The sequence below is a fragment of the Pseudomyrmex gracilis genome, unplaced genomic scaffold (assembly GCF_002006095.1).
Source record: "Pseudomyrmex gracilis isolate BER0280 unplaced genomic scaffold, ASM200609v1 scaffold_158, whole genome shotgun sequence".
In the NCBI taxonomy this organism is placed as follows: Eukaryota; Metazoa; Arthropoda; class Insecta; order Hymenoptera; family Formicidae; genus Pseudomyrmex; species Pseudomyrmex gracilis.
In genome coordinates, this window is record NW_018020742.1 from 142478 (window position 1) to 160613 (window position 18136).

Genomic DNA, 18136 nt, shown 5'->3' on the forward strand with positions numbered 1-18136 from the left:
CTTGAAGTGTAAACTTGTTTAATAAACCATATCTTTCATTTTCGATTTTTAATTCACGTAGTCCGGGAACTTTCCGGACAAACTGTGTATTTTTAGCCAAATCTGAAAATTTGAACTCTAGATATTTAGGTAAATGCACGTGATTTCCTCATTCTCCCTATCACTTCCATCATTAAATCATGCGAAATTCGTTTTCGATTTTCTCAAAAACTGTACGATACAGGCGTCTGATTTTTCACACATATTTTCTTTATAGTTTAAAGAAGCTGTAGTAATATTTTTAGCCAAATCTGAAAATGTGAACTCTAGATATTTAGGTAAATGCACGTGATTTCCTCATTCTTCCTATCACTTCCATCATTAAATCATGCGAAATTCGTTTTCGATTTTCTCAAAAACTGTACGGTAAAAAAATCTAAAAAAATTCAGGGTTTCATAGATCAAGTTTTTAAACATTGTGTAAAAGTTTAAAGTAAAACTGAAAATCAGAAAACAATCAAAGGTACCTTAACTCTCAACGGACGGCGTGTTTTTCGGCATTTTAATTCGTCGGACATGGGTCGTTTTCGTCTTGGGCTTTTTAAAAATATATTAAATATTTCCAAAAAAATCTGAAACAATGTGTATATACTCTTTAAACTGTCTATTTTAAGACACCATTATTAAATTTAGTGAAAAAAAAGTTTTAATTCATAATTTTTAGCAAATATGACAACAAGGAAATTACTTTCTTCGGAAAGTAATTTTGCTCCAGACGAAAACGACCCATGTCCGTCTCCGTTAAGGGTTAAAAAGCTTCAAACTTGTTCTTACGTTTCGCACGATTCTTGAGACTTCAAATTTACTATTGCGTTTTGTCGCACTCGCTCCGACAACATGCATTTAACGGTGGAGGTAAACGCGTTTGCGTGCACTTTTCCTCGAAATGCCAACGAGAGCGTCGCGTCGCGTCGCGTCACGGCGCGCGCGTGTGTACTTTTTAGAATTCAGCTCCGCGTCGGCGCTCGCGCGCCAATTATATCCGACGCATCGAGAATAATTCCGGCCGCAACCTCGCGCGCACGTATGCCGCCGTGGGCGCACATTCGTACACGAGTAATACCGTCACGTATTACTCTGTGTGTGCGGACGGAGTTACCCGGAGGGACGACACGTTAATTTGTCTCTTGTCTCCTTGCTGTGCGCCGCGAACCCGACGCGATGCGCCCGCGTCGCGTCGCACCTCGCCGAGCAATTTTCGATGACGTCGTCAGAACGACATGACGCGCGGTGGCGCGGAGCCATCGACAGGTCATTAGCCGAATTCCGGCCAATTTTGATTAATTATGTGAATCGCGATTGTGTGTGTGTGTGTGTGTGTGTGTGCGTGCGTGTGCGTATGTGTACGTAGCGCTTGATCATTTTGACGAGATTAATTCCGCGGCTACTTGCCGTATCTGTTAAATAAATTTGTTCCTGAAAATGTGACGTATTTATGCAATTAAATAGCAGAGAAAATTAAATAAAAAGAAATATATAGGTTTTTGCGTGTGTATTTTATGCATCAATATTATAAAAGTTTTTCGATCTCGGATGCGGTTGGTTTACGGAAGAGAAAGAAAAAGCGACGGAAGCGAAAGACTTGTTTAAGAAATATGTGAGAATACGAGAGAGAAAGTAGTAAGAGAGTTTCATTCTGGCGGAAACGATGAATGAACGCGCGAACGGCGACGATGAGAGTCAATCAAGTGGGCGTGTCGCGCGTGTGGGCGAATCGGTTCGATTATTCCGGTACACTTGGGCGATCGGCCGTGTCACCGCTGCTACCGAAATCGCTTTTGCATTCGCAGAGGCAGCGAGCCGATGCGGCGGCGTGCCTCCTCGCCTGTTCCGACGTGCAACTAGACCGAGTGAATGTCGCAACGATGTTACCGGTAATAAGACCCGATTAAGATGTAAATTTGGGGGGCTTGGTTTTGGCCGGACAATTTAATCGGATAACTGGGCGCTGATATTAAATAAAATACAGGCCGCGAGAGGGATGGATAGAAGAGAGAAGAAGAATAGAGCAAATTTTTTATTCTGTGAAAGAGAGAGAGAGAGAGAGAGAGAGAGAGAGAGAGAGAGAGAGAGAGGAGTGAGTCGTCAACATGGCTTTGCGCGGCGCGCAACGCTTGAAAGCGGGTAATTTTCATTTGAGAAATTGTTATTAAATTCTGCCGCGTTGCTTCGGGCGTCAGCCTCTGTCTGCCCTTATCTTTTCTTCATCGCTTCCCCCGTCTTCCTCGTTCTTCTCTTCTTCGGCGCATTGAGGCGGCGGTTGTGTCTCTCTTCTTTCCATCCGCGGCGCATCCCGACCGGGCGCGTCTTTTCATTTGCTTTAACAACCTTTCCCCCCCCCCCCGTCCGCACGCGATTGCACGCTATAATTTCTCGACCGAGAGTCTACTGTCCCACTTCCCATTCTCTCGCGCAAGAATGACTCCGCGCTATGCGTAATTACATAATTTTCCGCTCCGCGCGGCGCAACGGCTCGAGAAAATCTGCTTAATTTTTTTCCGCGGCGTTTTCTCTCCCCGACGCGCTCGCGATACGTCTCGAAATAAAAATTGCATCGCTCCGTATATATATATATACGGTATAGAAAATCTGAATATTATTTCTTCTTCGTGTTATATCCGCTCGCTCTCTAACTGCCCTCAAATTGCTCAGTTCCCGGGACGCGGAGCAAAAGGGACGCGGTCGAATGCCGCAGAAGTGCCCTTCTCTTTAGCGGTCACGCGCTCGCAGACATTTCCGCTCGTAAAACGTTATATGTGTCAATAAGTAAACCTCGTCTCTTCTCCCGAGGACGAGGAAAACGAGGCGAGTAGTCTGTAGAGCCGCGGCTCGTAGCTAGCTAGCTACCCGCTTACACGTACACGTCATATAACAGCGGGAACGTAATTATTTGAGCTCATAAAAGTTTACCCGCGTAAATTCTCCGAGCGCTACCCGAGCGCAAAACTTGGAGAACAGCACCGCCGGGCCATTTATTACGGACGAAAACGAATTACGGAATACTTACAGCAGTTCGGATCCTCTTCTCTCTTCTCGCTCGCGATACAAGCGACACCGTGCGCGCGTCGTTCTCCGCCCGCGCTCGATTACTTTCGAAAATATTTCCCGCCGTTGAATAATTCCCAGACCGAGATAATTTGATGGCTACTAAAAGCTTGTGGGATTTCATTCGGTGCTGAATATCCTGTCTATATGCATAAATTTTGACGTACTATATTTGTAACTTGCGTAAAAATTGATCAAGTCAGATTTGAATTTAAATGATTCACTTTTTTTTGTTCTTGTTGTCAAATCGTTCGCTCGGCAGAGCCGAATGATGATTCGCGCGCGCGCACTTTTACAATCGCGGATCGTAAGAAAACAATGAGTGCGTTCAGACAACTCAACGGTTGAGAGATCATCACTTATGATAGGATTATTCTTCAAAATCTGCTGCGGTTCCAAAAGTATGATCCAATCAGAAGTGATTATCTCTCAACCGTTGTGCAACTGTTGAGTTGTCTGAACGCACCCAATAGAATCAACTGTGCATAAGCGCATGTAAGCGGCTTGTAACTTAGGCCCGAATTCATAGTCGCTTCTCAAATCTTAGATCTCGTTTCCAATCTCAAATTTCAGCTCTCAGGTCTCGAATCTCCAACCTCAAATTTCAATGCAGCGGCCAATCATGAAATTCGGTGTTTCATGACTAAGTAGAGATTATAGACTTTCGGTCCACTGAACCATTTTTGCACCAAACCAAACCAGAGATTATAGATTTTCCTAATTAATAATGGAGATTTATAATAAGGTATAAAAAAATAATGGTCTTCAATGAGAGGCCATAACCTTCAATTAAAGAATATATATTCGTATATTCTTTGCTTCTATTTTAAGTTTATATGGCGTAATACTTAATAAAATTAATGGTTTAGGTTATCAAATTAGCAAATAAGAATTCTACACCAAAATTTTCGGAGATTGAAAAAATATTATTATTGTCAATTATGTCATATCTTTCTCCCTTGTTATAGTACACTTGTTATAGTACACTTTATGACCACAAACTACCAAATTGCAAGATAAACTATTAACCATTCAAATTTAAGGTTGGAGATTCGAGACTTGAGAGCTGAAATTTGAGATTGGAGACGAGATCTAAGATTTGAGAAGCGACTATGAATTCGGGCCTTAATCGCTAAAAGTGAATATATATTCGTTCGGTTTTGTCAGACAAAATCTCTTCGCCGAATAATGGCCGTGGATCTTGCGGCGAGATGAAAATCGACAACGGTTCCAGCTTTTAATATAATCGCGATACCGCATTTGTTAAGTCAAGATATTTCCAAGTACGGCAAGCGAGATTTTGTATATATTTAACTAATTAACACAAATGCGACGTTAAACAAAAACTAGGACTTTATATATTCGCAAAATTAAGTAAAACGAAAGCGCGGTGTTTTATTTGGCAAAGAAGTTTTATCACCAGCGGCATTCCAACGCCGCGTCCCGTTGATACATCTCTGCTCTGTGTGTCTTTATTGTTTAAACAACATCCATAAAGTTTCCCCGGTTGTGCCTTTTACTGCGACCATCGCGCACGTGCGCAGCACGCGCCTCTGCTTTTAAATAAATATGAGCGAGCTTGGAGAAAAAGAGTGGCAAGGAGAAGCAGAAAGGGGCGCGCACTACAAGAAAATTCGAGGTTGCTAATGCCTGGCCGCCGTGAATTTTGCAACGCCATGCACTCCGTGGCGGAAGTGCAGCGCCGGGAACGCGAAGGAATTTCACAAACAGCCACGTAGGTGGTCGTCGACTTGGGACAGACAGGTCAGAGAAGCCTCAGAAAAGTGCAAATAAGATTAGGCGCCTCGGAGTCTCACCTTTCAACGCTCGCTCGCGTCGACGCGAGAAACAAAAGCAACGCGCGACTCTGCGCCGGATGAAGCGACCAAACGAAGGCAGACGCGAACTAATGCCCATCCGCCGTGGTCGATTTCGCGTTCCTCCGTTTCTCGCAAATCGATCTTCTGCGGGAAAACGCCCAGTACGAAGAAGCCTGTCGGTTGCAGTTGTGACATATATATATGCGTGTGTATGTGTGTGTCTGTGTGTGTCTGCGCGCGCCTGCAACGTGCGCGATTTATCGTCGCTGCGCGTCGATACGAGCGCACGTGCTCGCAATTGATTACAATTAGGTGTAGGTAGGTATGCACTGACGGAAACGGATATCGTGATAATGCAACAATATATGTCAACAATATTACACTTTCTCTCATTTACAAATCTGCAAACAAATTTTGATTGCTTTTTATTTGCATTTTATCGCTTATTTTGATCCGGTCTCTCTCTCTCTCTCTTTCTCTTTCTCTCTCTTATAAATTAACTTGATAATTAACTTTGCCGATCAAGTGCAGAAATATTTCAAAAATTTCACCGCGCAAATATGCGTGCGAGAGAAAAGGGAATTTTGAAAATAACACGTTCCGTTATAATTTACAAAACACTCTAATTATTACGAAAAACAAAAACATTAATTATTCTCTTCATTTGTGTACTCGAAAAATGTAATTTGTTAATATGTCTTGATCTTTGTTGGTGTTGAATTATTCAACACAATTGGATCTGTAATAAAGTTTTCTTTGTTGAAATTAACTCGCGAATTCGTAACTCGCGAATTCGTAACTCGCGAAGTACGAAGCTTTTTCACAGCGCGCACGCACTGTGCGCGCATGTACGTACATACATACGTACGTATAAACGCGGCTTACATTTTTTCAAAGAAATTCCGCATGCAACGCAATCAAAAGCATAACTAAAATATATGATGTTTATTTTTTTTTTTAGGAATAAGGCTGCGAGTGGTACAATGTGATTAGCAAATTCTTTGGAAATTTGCGTGCGTTATTATTGTGATATCACAAAAATAGATGCGCAAGAAAGAAATCGTCTTAAGAGGGTCCTGGACCTTCCGATCGAACGAGTAATTCGTATTGGACAATGTTTTTTGTATTTATTGCTCAGATAGAAAAATGGCTCTACAGAATACAGAAGAAAATAATGAAATTAATCTCGGACGCTTTTCAATATATCAAAAACTTAACAACAATTTTTGAAGTTACAATCACCTCTACTTTAATTGTACTGGCATTTACAGTTTAAAGTATTACCTTCTATTGTTTTTTAATTTTCAGTTTCAATTTAAACTTTTACACAATGTTTAAAAACTTGATCTATGAACCCTTGAATTTTTTCAGATTTTTTTTACCGTACAGTTTTTGAGAAAATCGAAAACGAATTTCGCATGATTTAATGATGAAAGTGATAGGGAGAATGAGGAAATCACGTGCATTTACCTAAATATCTAGAGTTCACATTTTCAGATTTGGCTAAAAATATTACCACAGCTCCTTTAAACTATAAAAAAAATATGTGTGAAAAATCAGACGCCTGTATCGTATAGTTTTTGAGAAAATCGAAAACGAATTTTGCATGATTTAACATAAAAGTGATAGGGAGAATGAGGAAATCACGTGCATTTACCTAAATATCTAGAGTTCATATTTTCAGATTTGGCTAAAAATATTACTACAGCTTTTTTAAACTGTAAAGAAAATATGTGTGAAAAATCAGACGCTTGTACCGTACAGTTTTTGAGAACATCGAAAACGAATTTCGCATGACTTAACATGAAAGTGATAGGAAGAATGAGGAAATCACGTGCATTTACCTAAATATCTAGAGTCCAAATTTTCAGATTTGGCTAAAAATATTACCACAGCTCCTTTAAACTATAAAGAAAATATGTGTGAAAAATCAGACGCCTGTATCGTACAGTTTTTGAGAAAATCGAAAACGAATTTCGCATGATTTAACATGGAAGTGATAGGGAGAATGAGGAAATCACGTGCATTTACCTAAATATCTAGAGTTAAAATTTTCAGATTTGGCTAAAAATATTACTACAGCTTCTTTAAACTATAAAGAAAATATGTGTGAAAAATCAGACGCCTGTACCGTACAGTTTTTCAGTAATAATTAAAATAACACACGAAAACGAGCGATTTTATGATTAGTATGAGAAAGAGCGACGTTGCCATTTCCTCAATTGGAGTGAGATAGAACTATCTCCGCTCCCCCGCGCCCGCAGGAACGTGAGGATAATACCTTAAGAGTTATACATAAAAACCAAATTATAGTGTCCGAGATAGACATAACATTCAAGAATCTAACGAGACTATTAGACTACGATTTAAAAGCCAAAAATACACAAACACCGTGTAATACGTTTAAATCTAATATAACCTCTTTTTATATATGTATGTCCTTGTTTCTCTAACGACGTTCTATGGTTGATGTCACTTGTATCGGTAACACAGTAGTTACGTTATATATAGTACGCTCTTCAGAATCTTCTTGAATCCTTGACCGAGAGAACGGCTCTGTCAAGCAACCGAAGAATGCAATTATTATTTTCGCTCATTGCAGCCATGACCGTTTTAGCGCCCATCTCTCGCGCCGGGAAGCGAAAGTTGTCCCGTGCATGCACACGACTATCGGTTTTCAAAGTCGTCCACGGATGGTCGTTCAATTATCGGTTTCCGATAAAATTGCCGTGATACATTACATCGCGCGCTCATATCTATTATGACTAGACACACTGCGCATCGTTTATTTATTCTAATTTTACGGTCAATTTACCATATCTTCGTCATTAGACCATCACCGGGCGATTTGCTTAAGCGGAAAATTCCAAAAAAATTCGACAATAAAACCGTAAAACGAATTTGATTATTTTCTGTAAGTTTTATTGTTACAAATTTGTATACAAGGCAATTTGTTTTATTTTTCGCGGATTCTATTTCGATACTTATTTATTTCCTCGAGACGTACATCTGTTGTACTTGTATTTCAAAAGTTCATATCGATGTTTCGACGTTAAAACTAATTGTTCCAGATTTTTCACTTCGAAACTTGCCGTCAATTTTGCAAGAGAGATACGTCGATATTTGCGATATTTTCAGATAATAAGGACAAGATTGCAGAAAGAAAGAGAACAAGCAAAACGTTCTCCGCAATGTATTGTTTGTTGTTTCAGAGACTCTTTTTAACACATATGAAATTTCGATGTTACGTCGTGACACACTTGCGGTTTTGGACGTGTGTACACATACACGCTATACTCTTCCTAAAATCGATCATGCGAACAAAGGTACAGCCGATGTTACACACAGGAGTGTTTGGCGCCATTTCTCGTCGTCCGTTCCCCGCAATTTAACACGCGACTGCGATTGCGGCGCGTGACGTCCGTCAATTTTCGTTCGCGACCGATTTACCGTATGTATGCAAGTTACTTTCTCCGCGCGTGCGAATTTTTAACTCACGAACAGCTCAATTTCCGAACTTTTCGTCGCGGATTAGCGGCGATAATTTGTGCGAGTTTTTTTTTTCAACTCTCTCTCTCTTGCAATATTTCCTTTCGTTCTCACATTTCGTTCTCGGTGTGTGTTACCGTTTCACGTATTTCTACAAAATTTCTACAAAATTTGCCGAACACGGCAAACGTTCGCGATTTTATATCTCAATATTGAAATACTCGCGCGCGGTCCACGAGCGAATAACTTGTGAATAATTCACTGCAATTATATACACACGCGGCAAAAAAAAAAAAAAAAAAACGCAGCGCTTGCGCGCGCGCGCGCGGCAAAGTACGTACGCGTCGTATGTGCCGAGTTTGGTCGTTAATGGAGTCGACGCAATGATTCGATATCGATAGAATAGAGTAAACACACGAACATGACGGTAGACAAAGTCGCTGTTACAAAAGAGCTTCGTTCGCATTGCCGAATGCGAGGTGCGAATATGAACCATTGAATTTTCTGTCAACAGATGGTGCGCTCTTTATCGCGTCGAACTGCCAGAATAGGGCGTGTGTGTTCGCTCGATATTTCGCGTACTATGGCCGTCATTTCTCGCTCGTATTCGAAAACGCGCGACAAACTTTTTTTTTTTTGTGCGTCAATTCTTTCGCTGTCAGTAATTTCCAATTGGAACGGCCATGTGTGTATTCTTCGTTTTCTTTCGTTCGTTGACGTTTAAACGCTTTTGTGCGCAGTTTTTTTTTGCAAGTTTTTTTGTTCGCGAGATTTGTTCCAACTTTTTTTTCAAAAACTTGGTCCGAATTGAACACGATCATTTTCGTGATACCAACGTTTTTATCTCGATATCGTTTTATCCCCATTTGAACCTGCACTGAGAGAAAAATGCTTGGTATTTACGACTATAATTGCATAGTAAACTAATTATAGTTGGAATTTTTATTTTTATCGTTAATATTGCTATAATATTAGTAAAACTAACCTTATATACATGGTTTCGACAAGTATGTAAAAATTTTGCTATAAATTATAACAATTTTAAATAGTAACATAGTCAAATGTCAAATAACAGATGGTAAATAAAATACACATTTTTAAGTAATAATTACAATCACAATTATAGTAAATATGACTATACTGTTGACATCAGCTTTACTATTTACTGGTAATAATAACTAAAAAATAAGTAAGAAAAGTAACTTAAGACATACATTTTTATGACTACATTAATAGTCTGGTTAACTATATTTTTAACTACGAATGTACTAAAGATATCGTATAAACTATAAAAAAAAGTGGCCAGAAAAGTAATCATTTACATACAATGCATAGAATCATAGCAATAGTATATTTTAGTAACTACATTTATAAATAGCAATTTACTATTTTCCTAAAAACAATAAAAATCATTAAAACTAAAACTATCAGTTTTATCACTAAAACTATTGGAACCATATGCATTATAGATCAAATTATATATAAAAAGTTTAATCTTACTATCATATAAGTACGACTTTTTATTACGGCATATAGTGTTTTTATCTTTCAATTATGGTCCTTATTATCACATTTACAGTACAACTTACTATACATAAATCACAAGTTATAGTGTATGAAACCATGCATATGGTTGTATGAATACATGTTAAAGCTGTGGCAACAATAATATATTATTGAATCAACTATAAGTCGCATTGTTAAAATAACTATAAAAAAATAGTTGGCACCTTAAATCACTATAAATTATAGTAAAATTGTGGTAACTGCAATTATTTTTTGCTCTCAGTGCACGATCATTTTCGTGATGCCAACGTTTTTATCTCGATATCGTTTTATCCCCCCATTTGAACCTGTTCTCGACTCAACGTTATTGTCGCCGTATTGAGAGAGTATCGATAATGAATGCCGAAAGTTCGCGCGAAGCTGCTTGCGAGAGCACATTGCTCGGGACGTTACACAAGCCAAGGAGCGTTTCTTCGGAGCGGGTTTACTTTTCTTCTTTAAGTAAAGTTATCGGTGCCAGAGGAGTCGGATCGAATCGCATAGCATCACGTCGCGCGACTTATGGCGCTTTAGGTGCTAGATGCGTTGACAAAGCGATTTGCCTCTTGTTACCTTCGTCACGTACGCGAGCAAGGTGCTCGCTAAGTTGCCGGAAGACCGAAGAAAGCTTCGGGAGCTAAGAGTACGCACGGGGGTGGCTCGAAGGAAACGAGTTTCTGAGTCTCGCATCACCACCGCCGCCATCACCGTCGCCGCTCTCTCTCTCTCTCTCTGCTGTTTACCGAGCACGTAACCGACGCGATGGCGCTTTTACAGCGTTCCAAAAATAGTGCGGCGAATGTGTGACATTCGTATATCTCGTCTGATAATGCCCGCAGCGAATACCACGATTCTCGCGAAAATAACACACATCTCGCGAAAATCCGCGTGTTTTCTTAAAGCCGTTGAAATTATCTTCGCGATTTCTCGCTACGTAAAATAAACATCACGTTTACGTAAATAACAATATTTACAATTTTGTTTTTCTAGCGCTGTAAATTTTGTTCAATTTTATTTTGTCGAACTAAATTATATCACATTGTTCTATTTTATATTTTATAAACACAACTCGAGTTCCGCTCTCCGTATCGTTTTTGGAAAATATCCGACGATATCGATCGGATGTCTATAGGTAACATTTAACGAGAAGAAACACGGTCCCGCTTGAAAACCGTCGCTGGCTCGAAAAGGACATCCATTTATCTTGCGAACCGATAACGGCCGTATCGAATTTACTCAAGCAAATTGCTATTACGCGCGTTATAAGCGGAGATATAAACGTTCGGGAATGAGAAAAAGTACGCTCTTCGTTTATGCCAGCAATAATAAACTCGCGCGGTGCGGAAGAAAGAACGAATCGCTCTCACGTAGACGAAAAACGAAATAATTTTTTAAGGGAGAAACAAAAGGTGCGCAACCGTGTTTCTCGCGTAGTAATAACAGCGTCGGGGTCGACGCGAGCGAATCGAGCCGCGGGTATCGGAAAACGCTAAATATCGCTCGTGTTCCCGTGTATAGCTTTGCTCCGCGTGTGTGTCATTCATTTTATTTGATACTCCGAAGCGGATGCAGTCGCGGTAACCGGCGGACACGCGAAAAAATCGCGAGCTGCATTCGGGCCGTGGCCGATAACCGCCTCGTCACAAAATTTCAGATTCGCTGCTTCTCTCGACGCGTTAATTTGCGATCTCTCATTAAAGATTATTGACGAAAATACACGAATGAAGAGATAAGATTGTCACATAACGATCGTCTGTAGAATATGCCTGTGTTATACAGAATCTAAACTATCTTACAAAAACCCTAAGAATTGCTTGCTGCCTTCCGTTTCTCGTTATCTGATATATTATGAAGACAACAAAATTATAAAAAAGAATCAAAATCGTCAAACGTACAATATATGAACAATATAAACAATATATGAACAATATATGAACAAAAGAAAAAAATAATGTCTAATAATTTACGTATTAATTAATTACGTATATAAACGTCGTTTCCTATGTTTTATATTATATAAAAAAATTTATTAACAAATGTAGCTAATTTGATATTTGATGCTTTCGCGGCGTGTTGTATCAACATTCGAAGATGTTTTTCGGATTTGAACCGCGTTGAATGTTCACGAAACGTAGGTATAAAAATTACATTAAAATTACATTACAAATTTAAAAAACATCTTCGAATGTATAGCTAATTATATGACAAAAATATTGCACAACATATTAGATACTATATATATTCAATAATAATTACAAAAGAAAGAAAAACAAACACAAGTCGAGTACTGAATCTATGCTGCCGGTCTAATATGCATCTCTTTATGGGTTTGTCAAACACTATTTGAATCTATAATTCAATTCTCATGTGAAATTTATTTATATTTATATAATTGACTTCTTTGTTCAAGAATTCAATTAGCAAGTTAAGAATAAAAAAACTACTAGCTTATATGTTACGTACGGTTAGTTGTAAGTCATTTTTCCTACATAAAGAAGAAAAAAAATACTTTTCAGATTGAATTTGTAAGAAAATAGAAACCTTTTAGTGCATAAGGTCTGAATAATTCAGTTAGTTATAACAGGAGCATTTGTCCAGAGAGACAAGTTATTCGATTTCAGTTACTACTTATAGCTTTTCTTTTTTTATCAAAAAACAAGCTAATCAAAAAAAATTCAAATAACAAAATCTATTTAACAGCTATAATCTACCGATAGTAGTGATTAATTTATAGTAAAGTTAAATTTACATTTCTAAATGTGTGCGCATGAAAAACGTTTTGATCGACTTTATTTTGATCATCCTCAGCCAATCTTTAATAATTTCTTTAACACACAAATAAATCTTGTCTTTTTCTATTTTTTTCCAGAGAAAAAGATATTATTATTATTTTTGTAAAACACGCGAAAAGAAGCATAAATAACAAATCTGCTATAGTTGTTATAATGTTTATGAAAAAAAGCAATTATTTAAAGAGCAATTAATTAAATCAAGAATATTTTAACACATAATTTCCTTTTAATCAATCAAACAAATCCGAATTGAAGATCTTACACACACATGTTAAACACACACACGCGCGCGCATATTGAAATGAACGTGCAAACCTAATAAGAGATATGTATCGTAAAAATATATTGAAAATGAAACAAAAAAAAAAAAAAAAATTCTGCTCGCAGTGATGAATAATAGCGATGTTAAGAGAAATGAGAATTATAACGGGGCGCGAGGATATTTGTTTGGCACAGTTTGACGTTATATTAAAAATATGGACGAAACTTTTGAAAATTTTATTACGTAGTTATACGAGAAAAATTGTACTGGTGGTGAGATTATATTTAGCGTCGCGCACGCGTATGCAAATTTGCAACTTCGAACGATTATTGATTACATCCAATTTTAAACGGATGGAGATATATTGCGTACGATTGATAGAAATCGAAAATCTAATTCGAGCTAATTACGATTCTTTTTATCTGTCGCGCCATTGTTTCTATGTTCTGCTCGTCGATCGCTGTCGCGAAATTTTACGATTGTAACCATAGACGTATAATATATAGACTGCGCGTTCCCTACCTTTGCCATGTTAAGAAAATGTCTTCAACGTTGAGAGAGACAGCTGGTGTTGAACAGTAGCCTCATCTTTGTCTAACGAAGTAGTGGGGGAAAAAGAAGTCTTCGCTGATTGGCAAAATAGTAGTGGAGAAGTGGGGATAGAAAAATAGTGGGGGTGAAGAAGAGTGAAAGAGATTAAGGGGTGATGGTAGGTTAGGTGGTATGAAACAGTAGGCCCTGATCTCACCACAAACATTGATAGACAGAGAAAGAGTTACTATTCAAAGTATGTTGTCACTCTCAACGTTGAAGACATCTTTTCAGCCAAACGCGCAGTCTATATATTATACGTCTATGGTTGTAACCAGGTGAAAATACAAGGATATGCAACGAAAAGTGGCTAGAAGTGTCTAAATATATAGGTCGACATATAGATTTCCCGAAGAAATTGCGCGTCATAAGATTGCACGAAGCGATAAATCTTACGCGCATTAATCATTGCGTATCGTTACCGAAATAGGAAATTAAGCGCGAACGTTGGAAATTGAGCGTCCATTGTCGACGAAAACGAAACTATGGAACTATGAAAACATCGACCACCGCGCGACTCCAATATATATACATATATTTCATTTTTTCAATATTCTAAAATAATAATTTCCTAAAGCAGAAACATTTATCGAAAGAGAAAGAGAGAGAGAGAGAGAGAATCATGTGTATGCGCATGCGCCGCCAACTATTCGCGAGATATCGTTTTCTAGAATTCCGTCGGACGGTAAATCACCGCGGCATTACCGTTATCGGAAACCCGGGGCCCTGATTAATCACGCCCCAGAAAATCCTGTTTTTCCCTGCCGCGAAGTAGAAATTGCCGATGAAATATTCATGCGCGCTTTAAACAGCTGATTTTGCGCGATTTAAACGACGCGTCCGGGTAAACGATGAGGGAAGAGTATACACGGCGCGAATCAACGCTCGTTTACGTTCGCGCATGTATTTCTTTTCTTCTTTTTTTTTTTTTTATATCTTCATTATTTCTATTCATCTCGTTCAATTAGATTTTAATACGGGCGTCCGCCGCGGCATTATTGTCCGCTTCTGTTCTGCGCCGTGAGCGCGTGCCGAAACTAAAATATTCGCCGCCATGAATAGTAATCGGAGCGCCAATATTCCGTACGCGCTACGTAAATATGTTACAGATATTATATGGCAATATTTGTTAACAAAATTTCGTTCGATTCTCGCGTATATTTGCCGTTTTTTTCGGCTGTATTTTTATTTTGTGCCTTGCGTTTTGCACGAGCGCGGCAATAAATAACGGCTAACTACATATACAGGGTGTCCCAGAATTGGTTTAACATCTCTCGTAGGCAGGTAGAAGAAATAAAACTGAGTCGATAAGTCCTATACCATTTTGCTAGATTCGCAATAGTTACCGAGATCTTAATTAACAAAGATTTGCGAATAAGCGTGCATCGGGTTGTCTTATGCGCGTAGGACAGCCCGGCGCGCTTTGCACAATTACATTTTAATACGTATATGTCATAGTATATGCTGTTATATTAGCTCCTCCCATATGCTCCTACGGGTAACACCGTAAGCGCGCGAAGCGCATTGGGCTGTCTTAAGCGAGTAAGACACCACCCCGATGCATGTTTATTTGCTGATCTTTGTTAATTAAGATCTCGGTAACTATTGCGAATCTAGCAAAATGGTATAAAACTTTTTGACTCAGTTTTACTCCTTCTATTTGTTCACGAGAGATGTTACACCAATTCTGGGACACCCTGTATATATGACGAGCAACGAGTTGTGCCGTCGGCAAACGGTTTCAGGCTGGAAATGCAGTTTCTACAATCTGCAAAGTCTATTATGTCGTTAATGGTAGATGTTATTTTTGTTTCCGCCGTCGATGTCACACATCAGGACGTTTATTTAGCATGGCGCTTGCGCGCTACGTGGGGAGAAGGTCTTCGACAACGTATAAATCAATCTCCGCGCGATCACATAAATCTTTGTAGAACGATCTATGCGCGCACATATCCCCCACGTGTTGCGGCGCGTTTAATGACCTGTGATAGTATTTTTCAAATATTGCCATCATCGGATGGATCGCACTCTTGACGTGTCGGATATTCTTAGCGTTAAAAGCCGTCCGGTTTAACCGTTGTTTATACGATGACTGATTCATCTCTAGAAAAGCACGTTTCGTGTAACGTCATTCTAAAAATCGAATGGGCTTGCGCGCGCTCGTGAATATGTTGACGCATTTCAAATAAATCAACGTCGGTATATATATCAATATAAGAGCTGACACGCGATATATACCGGAACGCAGGAAATATCAACAGGCGCAATTTGGTTTTCTTATTAATAGCAGCGCGCACACATAATGTAGCAAATGAAATAAATTTAAAATAAATTTATTGTGTTACATTTCAATAATGATACTTCTGTTTGACAAGATGTGACATTTAATTTATTTTAATATGTGATATATAAATATATTTAATATGTAATATATAAATATATATATATATATATATACATGTAGAGATCGAAATTATATGTATGTTACAAAATTATGTTTTCATTAAATGCTTTCATATTTAAACTGAGAATTCTCAAAACACATTGTATATTATCATTGAAATGGTGTATATTTGCGTGACTCTCCCCACGAACGACATTATGTGACAAATATTTTTCTTTTTTTTATTCAACGTATTTATTGTCTGTTGACGAGTCAAATTCAAACAAGAAAACATAACGGTAATTATTTAGAAAGCGGACTTCCTCACCGATTTCAATGAGCTTGAAATATGATGTTACGGACGTTATTCTGAACAACTTTTCCCTATACATGTTGCCGCAGGTCGGCTTTAGTTTTTGAGTTGTGAACAAAAGAAGTTTCATAATTGAATACTTGTTTTGGTAAATATGTACAAAAGGTCACTCAAATGAGCTTGACATATTTTGTCAAGGACACCTTCCTGAGTAACAATCAAAAGGTTTTAGCAGTCGCTCGTTGTTTATTAAAAAGTTAATTACAAAAAAAGTTTTATAAATAAACTTTTATTTTTCGATTCCATATACATTTTTTGTGTTGTAAGTGTTTAGGCAAGGGGGGCTACGCCCCCCTGCAGGGGGAGGGGCTTCGCCCTTCCCACCTGCTCCCTCCTTCCTCGTGTTTTGCGTGTATATTACCTTGTGTTTATATTGAAATATTTTTTCTGAATCCAATATTCCACAATAATAAATTATATCTAAAACAAACAGGTTTGGACAACGATGCTTTATTAATAAAACTTTTTTTGGTAATTTCGACATGAAGCGAATGTAATCGGAAGTCGTATTTGTTAATTAAATTTTTCATTTTTTCTTGACGGAGGGAGCAGGGGGGAAGAGCGAAGCCTCCCTGCGGGGGGCGTAGCCCTCTCCCTGCCTACACGTGTCATACAAAGAACATATTAACTTAAGAAATCGACACAATGTTGGAAAATTAGTATTCAATTATGAAACTTTTTTTGTTTATAACTCGAAAACTAAAGCCGACCGGCGGTAACATGTATAGGGAAACGTTGTTCAGAATAACGTCCTTAACAATATATTTCAAGCTCATTGAAATCGGTGAAGAAGTCCGCTTTCTAAATAATTACCAACATAACTGACGCTTGATCGTGTAATGCTGAGAGGAATGAGGAGACGTTTGCATCTGACAAGACGGCATCTAAAGAGATCGCGCGCTTCGAAACCGATTAACTATCGCTGACAACTGTATATTTTTACATTTATATTAAAACAGAATTTTGACTTTAATAAAATTCTTAATTTATTTAAATAAATAATCAAATAAGACCATTCTATACGTATACTATATTTATATTGCGAACTTTCAATTTGATTTGCTTTTCTGTGTGTGACATCTTATATGTATATATTTATAATATTATTAATTTATTTTATATAATTCACGCATAATTATTAATTTATTTTATATAATTCACGCATAATTTATCGGCTCGCGCCCGCAATATCGTATATGCGAGAACGTCTGCAGCTTGAATCGATCGTGCTTTTTCAAACCGAGAAGAACGGGATCGAAGCTCACATAAGCATCGGTCCTCGTGCATGTGCCGAGCTATAGTAATTCTTCACTGTCTTCCGAGGCGTTTGCCGCAGAGCCGGATCGTTATGCGAGATACCGTCGGAATATACCTCTATACCCAGCCGGGACTATTACATTATATTCAGGATTTACTATCGCTTCTTTGTCAGCGCTCAAAAATGGGCAAGGTGTGCTCGGCAGTACCCGGGATTATTTGCGAAGAATAGAAAAAGATGGAGCCGCCGCGGCGGAAAACTGGCGCGCCACGCGGGTTGCTATTCTTGGATGGAAAGTAGTCGGCTCGCGTTTATGGTGGAAGACGCATTCAATCCGGTCGAATGAAAGCTATTGAGTCCCAAACTTTTTAAAAGTTCTATTCTCTCTCTCTCTCTCTTTCTACTTCGCAACCTTTTATTCTCGCAAACTGAATTTGCGATGATTCGCCGTTCTGCATTGACGAAGCTTTCTTTCAGCTAACCATAAAAATGTTATCATAGTTTTTAAGAATGAGACTTAAATTTATATATAATAGAGC

At 38.4% G+C, this 18136-nt stretch overlaps 1 protein-coding gene across 1 annotated transcript in view; it reads left to right on the forward strand.

The window, feature by feature from the left end:
- Window positions 1-18136, forward strand: part of LOC109857411 (irregular chiasm C-roughest protein-like) — a gene marked incomplete at its 5' end in the record, with an annotated part of 257067 nt that overhangs the window by 87407 nt on the left and 151524 nt on the right. The gene's annotated exons all lie outside the window — the stretch shown is intronic.